Below are 17,234 nucleotides of genomic sequence, written 5' to 3'. Positions count from 1 at the left end.
TCTTCCTGCGTTCACCAGCCCAGAAGTTCTCCCAACCCTACTGTTTTTGGATATTTATATAGAGGCTGCTTCGTTACATAGATATGATTGATGTAATCATTGGCCTTTGGCAATTGATCCAAGCCTAGCCCGTCTCCCCTCCCAGGAGGTTGGGGGATGGGACTGAAAGTTCCACCGTCTAATCACAGAGTTGGCTCTTCTGTCAACCAGTGCCCAATCTCAGGTACTTTTGAAAAGTCACCTCATTCACATAACAAAAGACACCTTTATTGTTCTCATCATTTAGGAAACTAGAAGCGTTTTAGGAACTCTGTACAAGAAATGGGGACAAAGACCAAATAAATATTTCTTATTATAAATCACAATATCACAAGTCATAAAATGCTGGCCAACCCTGGGTTCAATCCGGCAAAATGTGGATACTGAATGTAGCAGAGGCCGAAGTCACGAATTTCTCCACAGCTGTTCCAAGATGCCAGTGCTTTTAGTTACTTTATGCAGTATCTTCTGCTCAAATGATCCTGCCTCAACAGAGCTGGCTAATAGAAATGACTTCCAATTAATTAAATCATCTGAGCAAAATGTCCATTTTAAACGTATTTCCTATTTCTCCTGATTCTTTTCTCATAGAGTAATCTATAAAGATTCAGAAACAAAACTTTGTTTGCAAAAGGTGAATTTTGAACTAATAGAATAATTTTAACGTGACTGCCAGGAATTTTTCATGTATCTAGCTTCTTTTATGTTAACTGAAATTAATCATTTGACCAAGTTGGTACATAATTAATGATATTAAGTTACAGCTTATATTCACCTGTATTTAATTTGCCATTGTAAATAAAATTATTGCCAATAAAAGTCATCAAGTTTTCTGTAATTTTTTTGCAGCTGTCAATAAAATTTTACACATGCACAGAGATTATACACAGATGATTTCATTGGGAAGTTTTAGAATTATCAGAACTACTATTGTAATTATTTAGTAGTCATATCTTTTAGATCTATAAATGCACTATCTTTCAATCAACCAAACAAGAATATTAGGTTTAAATTAAAGTAAGAGAATTTGTTTTAAGCATACTTTTTGTATGCAGCATTAGAACTATAAAATCCCCCCCCCCCAAAAAAAAAACCAACCAACCAACCAAACAAACAAACAAAAAACATTGCAATTGCAAAGAAACAATTCAAATACATATAACCTAACACAATGTCTGGCCCATGGTAGATGTTAAATAAGTGTCCCGGGGCGCCTGGGTGGCTCTGTCCGTTGAGTGTCTGATTCTTGATTTTGGCTCAGGTCATGATCCCAGAGTCATGGAATCAAGCCCCAAGACAGGCTCCACACTCATCAGCACAGAGCCTGTTTGGGGTTCTCTCTCTCTCTTCCTCTGCCCCTCTCCCCTGCTCGTGCTCTCTCTCTCTCTCAAAAATAAAAATAATAATAATAATAAACAAACAAATGTCTGGCTGAATGAATGGACATTGAGAAGACAACACAAATGTGGGACATATAAGTACATATATGAAGAATTATAGAATAACTTTCTTTACATACAGGAGATAGAAGAACATGTTTTTTTTTATTCAGAGATCCCAAAGATGGTAAAATAAATAATGTTCAAGTAGCTGCTGGAAAGATAGAAATGTGGAGGAAAATCATTTAGACTAATGTGTGAATATTTTCATTCTCCATTATTGGTTTGAATAGAAATATCAAAATCCAAGAACAATTACAGGTTTAATATCTTGAGAAAGCAGGAAATTTTAATTAAGTTTTACAAACAGAATAAACCTAATTTAAGTATGAATGCCTCTTGAAAGGAAAGGAATTCATAATAAAAATGCTAGTATAAATTGAAAAAAAATTAACAGCATGGAAAAAAATTAAGAAGAGAAGGAAAATTAATTTATAAAGAGAAATTACTCTAACACAATAAATATTAGTAATGCAATAGCAGAGAAACATAAGTCAGGAAGGAACTAGTTTCACAGTAATAGGTTTAGAGAGAGAGAGAGAATGTCTACAAGAACCATTAGGAAATTTCCTGGCATAATGTGGGTTAACAGAAGCTGAAAGTGGCATTTATTTTATAGAAAGTATGCACACCATAACACAGCCTACACTTAAGAAAAGTTTTTTTTAGAGTTGACATTTGCCTCTTGTTGAATTCCTTAAGGAGAGCTAAATCTAAGTAAAGAATTTCAACTTATAATTTTTAAATTGTGTTTATAGTAGTTAGTACATGAAAGATGAAAGGTCAAAGAAAAAAATGACTTGTTTAAAAAGCATGTATCTCTCCATCAATGTGCTTCATGTTGCTCCAAGACTCTAAAAACATCTATCAGATGATACAGCATCAACAAAGATCAAAGAATGATGATATTATCTGCCTATGTAAATCCCTTTTCTTTCTGATAAAAGAGAGAAGTAAATGTTGTAAAGCTCTTCCAAGCTCCCTAGAACATCTAACTTTAAAATTTGGGGAGGGGTATCATTTTCTATGAGGCGAACAATTCAAAAGGTCAGGGATTTTAAAAGGAACATTAACTTGTCCATGTCATCATGAGTGCAATTTGCTGGTTTACTTCTGCAGCAAATACCATTTCTTATTACTCATATGAGATAGTTAATGCCTTCCTCCTCTTCAGCATGTACCTACTCTTCTGACACACTTCTTGACATGTTCCCTACAATAGAAACCCAAAATTAACTGGAAAAGAACAAAGTGAAACCTTATCTTTGCCTACAATAGTGACTCTGAACACAATGACAATCATGCCAGAAGAAAGAGACATAATTTTCTATTTACAATGTAACATCACTTAAAATACTTTGAAGTAACTAGTCCTTTAAATTTTCAAGGTTAAAGTGTTTCTCGTTGAATTGGTGAACTAGCATTAAAATAAAACACATGGTTTCTTATTTGTTCAGTTTATTTTTTTTAATTTTTTTTTCAACGTTTGTTTATTTTTTGGGACAGAGAGAGACAGAGCATGAACGGGGGAGGGGCAGAGAGAGAGAGACACACAGAATCGGAAACAGGCTCCAGGCTCTGAGCCATCAGCCCAGAGCCTGACGCAGGGCTCGAACTCACAGACCGCAAGATCGTGACCTGGCTGAAGTCGGACGCTTAACCGACTGTGCCACCCAGGCGCCCCTGTTCAGTTTATTTTTAATGATGTTGGGCTAAACATGGATCTAGAACAGTAACAAATCATACCAGTTCCAGGAGCTGGGCTCTGTTAGAGGATATGGATTTTTTTTTTTTTTTTTATAGTAAGAGGAATGAAGGCCCATGGCTGTGTTCTTCCAGCCTCTGACTTTCTCATTCTTCTGGATTGCTCAATGAATATCTAGTAAATAAATGGGTGAGGGAGGGAAGATAAAGAGGGAAAGGATGGACAGATGGAAGAGTAAGGGGAGGAGAAAACAAAAAGAATTCTGTAATTTAAAAGTACTTGAACTATCTCAAAATCGTTGGGCAAACAAGCCTACCAAAGGTTATATGAAATTTCTGGGGTACAGCAGTCAGGCGATCCCCCATCTGAAAAATAAATGGACTTCCATCTATTTTTTTTCCTGAGGCCTAAAAACAAGACATATATAGTATACTACATATAACATATATGCTACATATAACATACATATTATATGTATACATATATACATATACATACATGTATATAATGTGTGTATATCAAAGACATTCATACTACAATCAGTTTTATTGTGATGTTTGGATCGCTATGACAGAAATTTAATTTCATTTACCAGTGTTTCTCAAATGTGATCAATGACTGGCCATGTCAAGGACTGCCTGGGATAGTGCTGGTTTGCACCTATCCTTCCAGAGTAATTATTAGTAGCAACTCACTTCACTCAGAAGTGTCTTAGTTTGACAAATAATTTTTATGGTCAACAAATGACCAAACGCATTTAAAAATCCTGGTTCTTGGGGCACCTGGGTAGCTCAGTCAGTTAAGCATCCGACATCGGCTCAGGTCATGATCTCATGGTTTGTGAGTTTAGGTCTTGCTGAGTTGTCAGCACAGAGCCTGGAGCCTGCTTCGGATTCCTTGTGTCCCCCTCTGTCCGCCCCAACCCCACTTGTGCTCTGTCTCTCTCTGTCTCTCTCTCTCTCTCAAAAATAAACATAAAAAATTTTTTTTTAACTGATTCTTATTAAAAGTAGAGCTTCCTGGATCCTACCTTAAACCTAATAACTTCAAACCCCTGACAGGCAGACCCAGGATCTTCATTTTAACTAACATCCCTTAGGTAATTGTCAGGGTTGCTAAAGTTTGAGAAATGCTGCATTAATATATAACAGAGAGTATTTGATTTCAATGAGGAGAAAGCTGAAAAGACCAGTGTATGAAAATAAACAGGAAGAGGTGACATTATTGAACAATATACCTATCGCCACCCATTGATATATAATTGTGTCTATTTGGCAAGTTTCTTTATGGCCTGCAGTGACTACAACATCTATCTTTGTCCCAGGGGCAGGGAGATTAGTAAAATGGTACAAATTAAGAGGAAGTTAGCACTGCAGGATTTCATCTAGCTGCTGTATTTACATTTGTTTGGCCATTACTCCAAGCCGATGTACAGTAGCCTTCCTTATCCACAGGGGATATATTCCAAGACCCCCATGCCACTGAGGACAGTACCAAACCCTGACTCTACTACGTTTTCTCCTATACTATACATACATACCTATGATAAAGTTTAATTTATAAATTAGGTAGGGTAAATGGGGCACCTGGGTGGCATCTGACTTTGGCTCAGGTCATGATCTCATCTTTCATGAGTTCAAGCCCCCATGTCGGGCTCTGTGCTAACAGCTCAGAGCCTGGAGGCTGCTTCAGATTCTGTGCCTCCCTCTCTCTCTGCCCCTCCCCCACTTGTGCTCTGTCTCTCTCTCAAAAGTAAATAGTTAAAAAATTTTTATAAATTAGGTAGAGTAAGAGATTAATGACAATAACTAATGATAAAATAGAGCCATCTTAATAATATACTGCAATAAAAGTTATGTGAATGTGGTGTCTGTCTCAAAATATCTTATGGTACTGTACTCACCCTTCTTGTGATCACATTGGATGATAAAATGCCTGTGTAAGGACATGAAGTGAGGTGAATGATGAAGGCATCATGACACGGTGTTGGTGTACTAATGCCCTCCTGACTACATGTCAGAAGGAGGATTATCGCCCTCCTGGGCCACATGGTTGACCTTGGGTACTGAAACCACTTAAGGGAAACCACAGATAAGGGGGAACTACTGTATCTTTACTTCCTCTCCATTTGACTTCATTCTCTCTCTAGACTAACTACACTAGGATTCCTGTAAAGAACTGGTCATTCCAGATGGCTGGTTTTCATCCTTCCCCATGCCATGTCCTCTGTAGATACAAAATTTAGTTTTAAAAAAATAAATATAATTTTCCAGTAATTAACACTGAGTTTTTTCCCAGAGACATAAGGAAAGAGAGAGAGTAGTGTAAACCCATGAAGGAAGAGATTAGCTTAGAAGTCTTCTTTTCTTCCTGTAGTTTTCTTTTTCACAAATACTTAGATGATTTTTAGTTAAAATTGAGCAACTCCATGTAGGATCACTGTATACATAGATTGCCCTTGCTTTCTGTATTTGTTAACTAATGTCCTCTGATTATAACAAACATAAAACAACTCTAACTTAGTCAAAAAGGGAAGATTATGGGAAGCATTCTAAAACATTTCATGAAATCCAAGGGAAGCATAAAGGGCAAAGTCTTAAAAGGACAAGAAGTAGGGAGGTTCCAGGGCCTCAAGGAGTTTACAGATCTCTCTCCAGAATTTGCCACTCACGTGCTTTGGATCATGGCATCCCATCTCTCTGTCTCACCATTTCAAATTTTAATAATTGGGATGTAGAACATAGGGGACAACTCCAGACAGGTACTGGTGGCCAGGTAGACAGGATCAGCACAGATCTAATCTCCTACGGCCTATGTCTGTGTGCAAAAGAATAATCTCTGTGAGAGAGGAGAAACTCATAGTGGACCATCTAGCTACCCCAAAGAGATGTACTATAATTCACCTTCTGGCTGCTCAACACACACACACACACACACACACACACACACACACACACACACCCTTTTTTCTCTATATCCCAGAAAACCACTCATAACACATGATCCAACTAAATCCCACACAACTGCAATGGGGAACAACCAAAGCTAATTCCAGCCACTGTGCACAGAAGGGAGGTGTTGGCCTTCAAGTCCAGGACCTCTGGGTTATGTCCATTCCTCTTCAATTCTGTCAGAATCCCATTTCATTCTACATGAACTACATGATAAACTGAACCATTTCCTGGATAGCATGATATACCCCTGGAAGAAAGAAAGAGGAAATAAAAGAAAAAAATAATTATTGTAATTCTCATTTTAGAAGGAAACATGAGAATAAATAGCATACTTAGCAAGGAAATACTGGTGCAAGCTGCAGTCTTCCACTCTGCAGGCATTCACAAGACTGCTGCTGACATATGAGACAGATTCCTCCTCTGCTCGTTCCAAATTCTCCTGGCTTTCAGCCAGCACCACAGCTTGCCAAGGATCTTTGCCCCAATTGCACAAGGAATCCAACATGCCCAGGTGGTAGTCTCAGCTCCTAATTCAAGAAAACCTACATTTTTTTTAACCCTTGGATGAAACATTCTTCCATTAAGTACTGAAATACTTAGACTAAAAGAGTTAAAGAAAACAAAACTTCTGAAAGTGAAAGAGTAGGTATAATTGTTGGAAAAGTCTTCACCCCGGGGCCCCTGGGTGGCTCAGTCATTTAAGTGTCTGACTCTTGATTTCAGCTCAGGTCATGATCTCACAGTTTGTGGGATCGAACCCCATGTCGGGCTCTGTGCTGACAGTGCAGAGCCTGCTTGGGATGCTCTCTTTGCCCCTCCCTCACGTGTGTGTGTGTGTGTGTGTGTGTGTGTGTGTGTGTGTGTGTGTCTCAAAATAAATAAACTTAAAAAATAATTTAAAAAAGAAATGTCTTCACCTCTAGGTCCTAGGTTGCATTCCAGCTGTGAAAACAATATCAGATGTATCGGTCACTAATTCTACTCATGTTCTATATCCTACAACAGCATACCAATATCACAAGGTACTACTACTTAGATGCTGTTATGGTTAAATTCCCAATAGGTCCTTCCAGTGAGGCCTAGCTTCATCAGGATGATAGGATATTTATACAGTAAGGCCAGGAAGTTAGTAGCTTATTGCCTTGTTGGCAGTGCATGAGTTCATCAATTAAAAGCTATGTATGGAATCCCGTGATGCTTATAAGGCATATAAACAGGGAAAGCAAATCCAAATCCAGAAAGACTGTTGCAGTGATGATAAGTTGTTGTTCTTCCATGATGAAGCGGCCTTTTTAACTGAAAAGAATTTATCTGCCACAGGGCAGTAGACCAGGTCCCCTAGAAGTTTATTGCTAGTCATTGTTACTAACAGTATATGATCAGTCTTGTTATGAAGTTAAATATTGAGTTTGCCCATGAACCAATAGATTGGCTTGAGGAGGAGGATGACTAACTCCCACAAAATGAATCATTTTTTTCTCCTGGTACTAAGAATCTCTTCTGCGATGATGGCCTTTTAGTGAGCATCACATAGACACAGATATTCTCGCTCTGGGCCCATTCTGAATGGTCCATCCACCCTTCCCTAAAGACTCATTGCCAGCAGTTCTCCCATCTTGACTCTTCCAAGTTCTTGACCATATACTCGGATCAGGACTAAAAATGACCTAGTATGTATTCATTCAGCCTTAACCAGCTCTAAAATATTGCAACCATCTGAAGGTTCCTGCCTCAGTATATCCATCATTGCCCAAGTCACTCTGGCCCCTCCCTCAGAGACATCTCTGACCGCCCCATAATCCAGCAATGAAAGGGTAAATGTCTGGCACAACAGGGGGTCTTTAGCCTCAGTCTCAATGCTAGATTCCAGTTGCTTTGTATATTGCAGATTTTGGAAGTTACCTTTCAGCTAAATAATTAGCCCAAGAATTACTATAGATCCTGACTTCAGGTAAAGTAGACACTAAAATGTTTCCTTCTAGGCACAGTGGACAATAAAATTTCTGCTCAAAAATTTAACTCTTGTAAGCATTTGCTTCTCAATTGTAGTGCTTGGCCACCCTGAAGAACAGCAGCACTTCCTCTCATCTGTCTGGTGCCAGCATATCATGCAAAACCATCTGTACAGCAGGCTCAAGTTACTCTATCCCTGATCCACTAGGCATAGGAAACTCCCCATGGGCTTAAGGAAGAAAGTAACATAAGAGTACAACTGCCTGTTCATATAATTTACCTGTGTCTTCAGGCTTCTCATAGGCTTAGCCTCACAAGTTTCTCTTCTTTCTCAATCCACTTGATGTGGAGTACTCCTGGGAATGGCTGGCTTTATGGCTAAGTGTCTGAGACAGCACCATGTCGTATCAGGCATCAAGGTACCATGGCTGTGTTATGCCAGATGGTGGAATGATTCAGTCTCTACATGAGTCTAGCCACAAGCCAGGAGTCATTTCTCAAAATGAAGGGTCATCTGCTAAAGAGGCCTTTGCATTTTCCCAAACACAAAGGGTCTCCTTTGTGGTGGCCTTTGGGGCTTGTCATGGACTCCACGCAGCTTTAGGAAGGGCCACAGACTCTTCCAGCAGCACTGACTGCAGACTGAGCTAATTGGAAAGCCCCCTTGCCCTTTGGGTCCCTCTCCAAACTGGCAGCTTTTGGGTGGCCACGCAGGAAAAGGTGACACCCAAAAGGGCAATACTATGTCTAAAATTCAAAGAGGCCCCAACTCACTGTGCCTGGAAAATTCTCTTTAAAATTTGTAAATGAATGTTTCACTACCTCATACAAATTATAAACTCAATGTTTAACTTAAAAATGCTAAGATTTCAAAGTGCTGCTCTATTATATTAATCAAATGTGGTGATTATTTTTCTCTTCATTTAATTCTTTCCTTCCTTACTTAAACTTCATCTACTGACAAAAAGGATAGAAAACGCCTTGTTATGTCATATTGCTTTTTCATGATAAAATAGGAGCAAGAAGTGGCCGAGTAAAATAACATCTTATAAAATTCAAGTAAGGAAGTAAGTTTATCACATAGCTACATTTAGTTTCTATGTTATGAATCCATATGCAGAAATCTGCCCATTTGAAAAACCAAGTAAGGGGTGCCTGGGTGGCTTAGTTGGTTAAGTGTCCAACTTCAGCTCAGGTCATGATCTCGCAGTTTGTGGGCTCAAGACCCGAGTTGGGCTCTGTGCTGACAGCTCAGAGCCTGGAACCTGCTTTAGAGTCTATGTCTCCCTCTCTCTCTGCCCCTCCCCCACTCATGCTTACTCTCTCTCTCTCTCTCTCTCTCTCTCTGTCTCAAAAATAAATAAAAACATTAAAAAAATAAATTAAAAAAAGAAAAATCATGTAAGGACCGATCAAAAGCTCTTAATGGGACCTAGGACCTAGGTCCCGACCTAGGACCTAGGTCCCAACCTAGGACCTAGAGGTGAAGACGTTTCTTTTTTAAATTATTTTTTAAGTTTATTTATTTTGAGACACACACACACACACACACACACACACACACACACACACGTGTGTGGGGGGGGGGGGGAAAGAGAGCATCCCAAGCAGCTTTTGATTAAGAGCTTTTGAATCTTTAGCTCTTATGTGACACAAACAGAATGAATATTGCCCTAAGTGGAAAATCATCCTTTGCCATGCTCTTTCAAAGCCATCACAGCCATGACTTTTTAAATGCAAAGGTCTATCAGGAATTTTTTAAAATTTTTTTAAAACAAATTTTTTAAACAGGAATTTTTTTAAACAATTTTTTAAACAAATTTTTTTAAACAATTTTTTTAAATAAATTTGTTTATTCCCTTTTACAAAGGGAATTTGTTTATTCCCTTTAACAAAAATCAGAAACAAATTAACACCTATGTTCTTATGAGCCTTTTTAAAGCAATTTTAACATAAGTTGATTTTGAGTGCCCTCAAAAGATGCTTCAGTTCTTTTACTTCTACAAGTATTTAGTGATCATCTACTATGTGCAGGCTCTGTGTGAGACCATAGAGAAATAAGACCCAGTCAATAAGCCATCAAAGAGTTTACGGTCTAGTAGAAAATATATAAATAGAAAATTACCATATGATCCCACAGATCCTATGACAGGACTAACAGGAGGGTGCTATGGAACTGGGGGTCAACGAAGATTTTCCACAGGAAGTGATATCTAAGCTGAGGCCTGAAGGGAGAAGGACCCACAAAAACCAAGAAACTGTTAAATGAAGGATGGAGAATATGTTGTGGGCAGAGCAAAGGTTATGAGCAAAGGCCCACAGAGGCCAAAGAAACCACAGAGAGCACAGTATGTTTGGTTGAAGGCAGTTTGATAAGGCCGGCTCTTAAAATTGGGATAATGGTAGCAATGGTGGCAGGGGAAGGACAGGGGAGGATAATGGAAATATGTGTGGTAGACATGTTTCCTTGACTATGCTACCGTTCCATTTTCCTTTCTCTGTTAACTGAATCTCATATAATTGACACAGATCCATTGAAGTAAGGACAGTTAGGGAAGGGGTCAAAGTAATTTTCACTTCACAATCATGAGTCTGGGGTTGGGCATGTGGCCCAGTTTTGGCCAAGGAGATCCAAGGAGAAGTCAGCTGAACTTCCCTTCCAGGCTCAAAACAGACCCTCCCAAGGAGAAGGCGATTGCCACCTTCTTCCTTGTCTGGAATGCTCACATAGGTCTTAAAGACTGTCTGGAGCTGCTTTCTTCCTTGATCAAGGAAAAGACCCCAAGAACTGCAGAGCTGACTAAAGCATTATCATTTGGTCAAACTGATAAACCATCTCTGGAACTATCTCTGTCTTTGTCTACATTTCCAGGTATGAGAGAGAAAGGAATGCCTTTATTATTTAAATCTGTTTGTCTGTGTTCTGTTATTTGCAGCTGAGTATCTTCCTGAGGGTTTTGTGAAGATGGAATTGAGAAGCTTGGGACCATATCATGAAAGACCTTATAGGCTATTCTCATCTAGATCCTTTGTTTGCAAGTGACAAAAACTTATTTCTAACTGGCTTAGGTAAAAGTGGGGACTTTATAGGAAGGTACAGGGGTGTTTCATGTGATGTAAGGAGGGTTGGAACAACCAGCTTCTGGAAGGACAGGATTAATGACAATCAGCTTCTGGAACGACAAGGATTGGGGACAATTTGAATCAGGGCTTTGAATACCACCAGCAGATTGCTCCCTATCTCTCATCTCTTCTCCCCATGGCTTCATTCCCCCCTGGGGGAATCTCTTCTTCTCCCCCCTGGGCTTCATTCTTTCTTGCTATTGACTGGATTCCACACATGGTGAAAACATGACCATTGACAGCTCTTGAGCTTCTCTCTTAGCTTCCACTCCCCAGGAAGAACTGGCACAAAATTGTGTCCTCTAATATTAAATTTAAGAATCCCACTTAATTTCGATGAATAAAGGAGTAGTTCTGAATGGACAGAACGACAGGTTCCGGTAACCACTGCACAAGGGGCCGACAGAAAAATCTAAGCAAAAGAGAGAAATAATTAAATTTGTACCTTAGAAAGAGGACCTTAGGCTGAGGCTAGTGAATGGATTAGAGGGGTAGTTTCCTTCCAGAAGAAGGGGGCAACTGCCATAACTTATGTGAGAAGTAATACTGTTTAAACAAAGGTAGAGATGGCACAGCTAAGATCATAGCTCTTATTTAAGCAGCACTGATGTAGCCATTGTGGCTAGTGATTTTCAAAACACAATAAAGAGCACAACTTGTTTATGGGAGCAGGAAGTAGATGGGAAGTGGACAGAGAGCTGCAAAGGTTTTGAAAAAGACTAATCAATTTGCCTGCTTTTATTATAATCTAACTTTTTTTAAAAGTCACCTTAAGACTCTATTGGCTTCAAGTTCTGCTGAGGCTAATGCTTATTAAATACTGATTTAACATAAAAATTGATTAACAATCCACAAGTTTCTTTTAGACATAAAATATCAAATATGAAAATCCAATGATCCGTCCTTATCATGTGCTCATACCAATCCAACATATCTTAGTAGAAAATCATTTACTGCTTGCTTTGCAGAAAATACACAGTTTATCTGAAATCAAAGGCAAATGAAGTCTTAGGATGTACAAAATGCTAGTAAAGGAAAGCAAACAAAAATAAAAGCATAGTCATGAAACAAAATATGGGTCAAATACAATTATACATAACAGTAAAAATAACCCAAGTGAATTATCAAATATGCTATTAGTGCAATTTAAAGATGAGTTGGGTGGTTTCAGATATAGTGGTTTTTTGGTTTGTTTTTGTTTTTGGTGCCTAGGTCTGTTCTAGATGGTGTTTCTTCAAGAGCAGACCACAATCCAACAAACCAGGGAAGAAAGATTATAGATGGGAAAAAGTCAAGTTGAGGAAGGAAAGGAAAATGGAGAACATCTAGAACATCTTACAGCCACTCTAAGGAGAAAATTGGACTTTCTTCTGTGTCACTCCTCCTCTCTACCCCATTATCTTTCCAATAGGGGCTATTCACCCCCACCTTAAAAAAAAGAAAAAGAAAACAGAGAAAGAAGGAAAAGGAGTATTTTCTCAATACAAAACCCATAAGTATTTGCTGCATCTTCCTCGATGCAGGCTCCAGGCTTGGATTGACAACAAAAATTGATAGGACTTACCACTTCAAATTTATTAACTATCAGAGGAAGTAATCAAGAGGACATGACCACCAGGTGACCTGGGAGCTAGACCCAGGAAATCTCAGCCTCTTTACCCCCTCCCATCTTTGAAATGTAAGTTTTGCCCACTGTTCCCATAGTGGGAGCCATTTCAAGGATATGGCCCTGAGAGAGCAATGTGTTGAGCCTATCTGGGTGGTATATATGACTGAATCCAGTGAAGGCCTCTATATACACTCAAGATTCTGGTAGGCGGGTGTGAAGGTTTACTTGTCATGCTGTCACCCAAGACAAGCCTCATATATAAGTTCCCTTGCCTATTAAAACTGTCACCTACCAATCTGGAGTAGTCTGCTACTCTCCTCAGTCTCTCCTTGCCCTCTGTACACGAGGATCAGTTTCCAGTTTCACCTGGGGAACTCCAGAGGTTGTGGACCACTACCAACCAATGCCTGGTGACTCTCCTTAGGGTCACTGAATAACAACATAGTCACTTACCACTACTTGTACTAAGATGAGGCACAGGAAGGCAAGAAGAGAACACAAAAATGCCTTACAGAGTTTTGCATCTGGATCCTATGAGGCCTCCCTTAGTATTCTCTACCATACCAAAGCTACCCAGCCCACCCCCCAGCCTCTGATTCCATAGAGCCAACAGTTCTCAAAATTTAGTGTGCATCACAATAACAGAGGGAGATAACTTAAAATTCAGAATCCTGGAACTCAACCGAAAGGTTAATTCACTAGGTCTGGACGGGATGTACACTGTTAACGAGATCCTCAGTGTTCCACATGCCCACTGATATTTAAGAACCACTGCCCTAGAGTGACAGATTCCAGACCAGCAGGGGAACCATACATTTTCTGACTTTTTAAAAAGGCAACTAGTGATCACAGACATTGAGAAGGTTTGCTTATATATCAAGGCCAGGACACATTTTAAATAAAAATTGTAAGATTATATAATAAAGACTGAATGGTAGTAGTAATAAGAAATCATATCCATATGGATTCAAATGTTTTTTAAGCTATTCTAAAATTGTTTTCTGCTCTACATGATGAAGAGATATTTCTAACATTGAAAAAAGTAGAACATTTATGACTAAATCTAGTAGATAGAACAGAAGGCCTAAACAGAAATAACAAACTCACCATGGTTAGCACCAAGTCATTAGAATGATGTGTTGATCTTGATAAACCTACAGAAGCTAGAGTCCCACTCAGACCTACTGAATCAAAATCTTTGGGGATAAACCCAACCCAAGAAAGATTCTGATTTGCAGTGAGAGCTGAGAACCACTGCTTTAAACCAGGACCCCAGATAGACTACTGCCACCTGATGGGAATGTACCTAAATTCTAAGGACAGCTTTTTGAATGGTGGTTTCCTTTGCAAGGTGAATCTACCAAACTAAACTATTGAACTGGCAATCACAGTCACAAGCATAAAAAAGTGGTATACAGAAAATATAAAAGTTCTTATCTGCAAATTTGTTAACCTTTATTCAAAATACTTAGGAGCCAAAAAAATGCTTTGAAGCCTTAAATATAATGAATTGGGTATATATAGTGTTTTATCATTTATAAGATATATTCACATGCATTAATTAGATTAATTCCTAATAACATTTTAGAATGAGAGTTATTGTCTATAGAGGCTTAGAGAGGGTAACTGATTAGTCTAGTGGTTCCCAAACTTGTGTGCATGTTGGGAAATAAATACTAATTTACTAGTATATATGAGTCAAAAAATACTAATGCCTGTGTCACAGCCTGAGAGAATGAGATTTAATTTGTCTTGGGTATGACCCAGATTTTGGCATTTTTAAAAGAGCCCCTGTGATTCTAATTTGCAGACGAATTTGGGAAAACACTGTACTAGCCCCAAACCACTCAGATGGTAATTAACAAGATTGGAGTTTAGGCATTTTAACGTCAAGTTAATGCTCATGGAATTGTATCTGGCATAAAGATCAAAGACAATAAAGACATAAAGATCAAAGATCAAAGACCTCAGCTAAGACTTAACCTCAACTAAGACTATTGAATTTCTCAATAAGGCAGTTTCCAAATTTCTCTGGCCCTAAGAGTCACTAAGTTGAGTTTAAACATCAAGATTCTCAGGACCTTCCACAGAATTTTCTGATGCCATAGATTTGGAAATGTCCTGGAGAATGTGCACATTTCCCAAGTTTGTCTTAGTCTGTTTGGGCTGCTACAACAGAATACCATAGACTGGGAGGCTTATAAACAACAGAAATCTATTTCTCACAGTTCTGGAGGTGGAGGAGTCCAACGTCAAGGTCCTGGCAGGTTCAGTGTCTGGTGAGAGCCCGCCTTCTGGTTTGTAGACAGCTGTCTTCTGTGTCTTCACACAAGAGGGAGTTCTCTGGGATGTTTTTTATAAGGACTCTGAATCAGCTCTCAAAGGCTTCACCTCGAAATATCACATTAAGAATTAGGCTTCAACTCATGAATTTGGGGGGACACAAATATTTACAGTTTATAGTACAAGTGCTTACGTGATGTGTAGGACAAAATAAGAGTGGGAAAAACTGTATTAAAGAATATTACACAGTATCAATATTATAAAATATTAGTATTGAATGTCAAAGTTAGGTATTAAAAATGGCTAAGAATTAATGGAGAGGCTTTAACAAAACGAAGCCAAGGGAAATAACTGGCCACTCCACCTTCAAAGGGTCCATTTGTATACAAATCATCCATGAATTCAACAGATTTTCACAGAACACCTAAGATTGTACATCTGAGGCACGCTGGCAGATGTGCTAAGGGACACACACATGAAGAAGGCAGAGTCCTTGCCATCAAAGGTCTGACTGCCTGTGTACGTCTCTTGTGCGAAAATGCAAACTGCTTGAACTGGCTCTGGGTTTTCAGTCCAATAGTCTTTATTTTCCTAATTGAGACAATTTTCATTTCAGATTGCTTTAGGAAGCATTTAATAAGAACTCTTACAAGACAGTGTTGTGGTAGAAGTGGTAGTAGTGAAAACAGGAGTGCCAGGAGTTACTGGACCCTCCCAACTGGGAGCTGAGGAACACCTTCAGGGCAAGTCTGGCCTTGGCACCTGGTGACAGTGGTCATTCTTGTGTGAATGCATCCAGGGGTGGGTGGGAGCGTTGATGTAGGGGGTATGAACAAGAGAGGACAAGCGGAAATCAATGTTGGCAGGTGAGCAAGGCAAATTAGGACTGATAAAGGTGTTGAATTGCTTGATCAGGCATTTGATTTTGATGTAACCTTTGGAAGATTTTGTAGCTGGGAATGAAGCCAGACTATGATAATAGAGTTTAATTAACGTCATACTTAAAAAGTGTAATTCTAAGGCATAGGTTCTGTCTTCTCTTACCTTACACATCCACCCTCCCCATCCCAAGCCACCATAACCCACCAACCCACACAATCACACACCCACATCCACACACACACATGCAATTCTCAGGTTAGATGCAAAATTAAGTACTTAAAACACATATTGTAACAATCTTAACTGACTTAGTATTGGTCTAAATATACAATCCTGGATGGAAAGAAATTTTTAATTTCCAGATGAGAAACAGCCAGAGTTGGAAAGGCAATGGAGATAAAACTGAGAAAAATGGACAGAACAGCTGAGAGACACTAGAAAAGAAACTGTAGTTTCTTGTTATGAATCATAAACCTGTAATGAACAGGGATTTAACGACTAATTGAAGACATGCAGCAAACTACTAGAAAGGAATTCAAAATAATTTTGAGGTTTTTAAGCCTGTAGAGATAAGTAAGAGAAAGAGCTCTGGAGGAAAAGATCTTTAATGTAAAGTCAATTCATGATCCTCCCTTTCCACTCAAATCTGAACAACCTCTGATCCCCCAGAGAAGTTACTAGAACCACTTCTAGCTTTCCAACTCCAAATGCCTATATGTATGTTTCCTATAACCAGCCCAAGATTGTCACCCAGCAATAAAGTCACTTGAAATATGAGGAAAAAAAGAAGAATTTGAGCCAGTGTATGCACCCCCCCACCCCAATCAGGAAGCAACCAAGCTTTACCTAAGCAATTCACCTTTGTCATGTGGCAGCAGCAAGGAGAAAGAAGGCATGGACTTCTATCTAGCACTTGGAAGAATCTCAAGGTTAGTCTAGAGATTGGAATAAAATATTAAATCAAAAAGGAATTTTAGAATACAAATCAGTGTTAGATAAACCAGTATTTCCAAATATTTTCAAATGTGACAACCATTTTTTCTAGTGTCAAAATTTAAATCATCCTAATTTTGCAAACTGTAAAATGCTCTATGTACACTTCAAAAAAGCCAAATATTATTAAAGAGTATAAGTGAAAACCCCCACCTCCAACTACATCCAAAAAGAGATCACTCCCTCGAGACAGCCTGTTAACATTTTAGTGAGTGTAAATATATAGTTAACATAAAATATTTACTTAAATAGAA

The sequence above is a fragment of the Lynx canadensis genome, chromosome A2, assembly GCF_007474595.2.
Source record: "Lynx canadensis isolate LIC74 chromosome A2, mLynCan4.pri.v2, whole genome shotgun sequence".
NCBI classification, from domain to species: domain Eukaryota; kingdom Metazoa; phylum Chordata; class Mammalia; order Carnivora; family Felidae; genus Lynx; species Lynx canadensis.
This window is presented reverse-complemented; position numbering follows the sequence as displayed.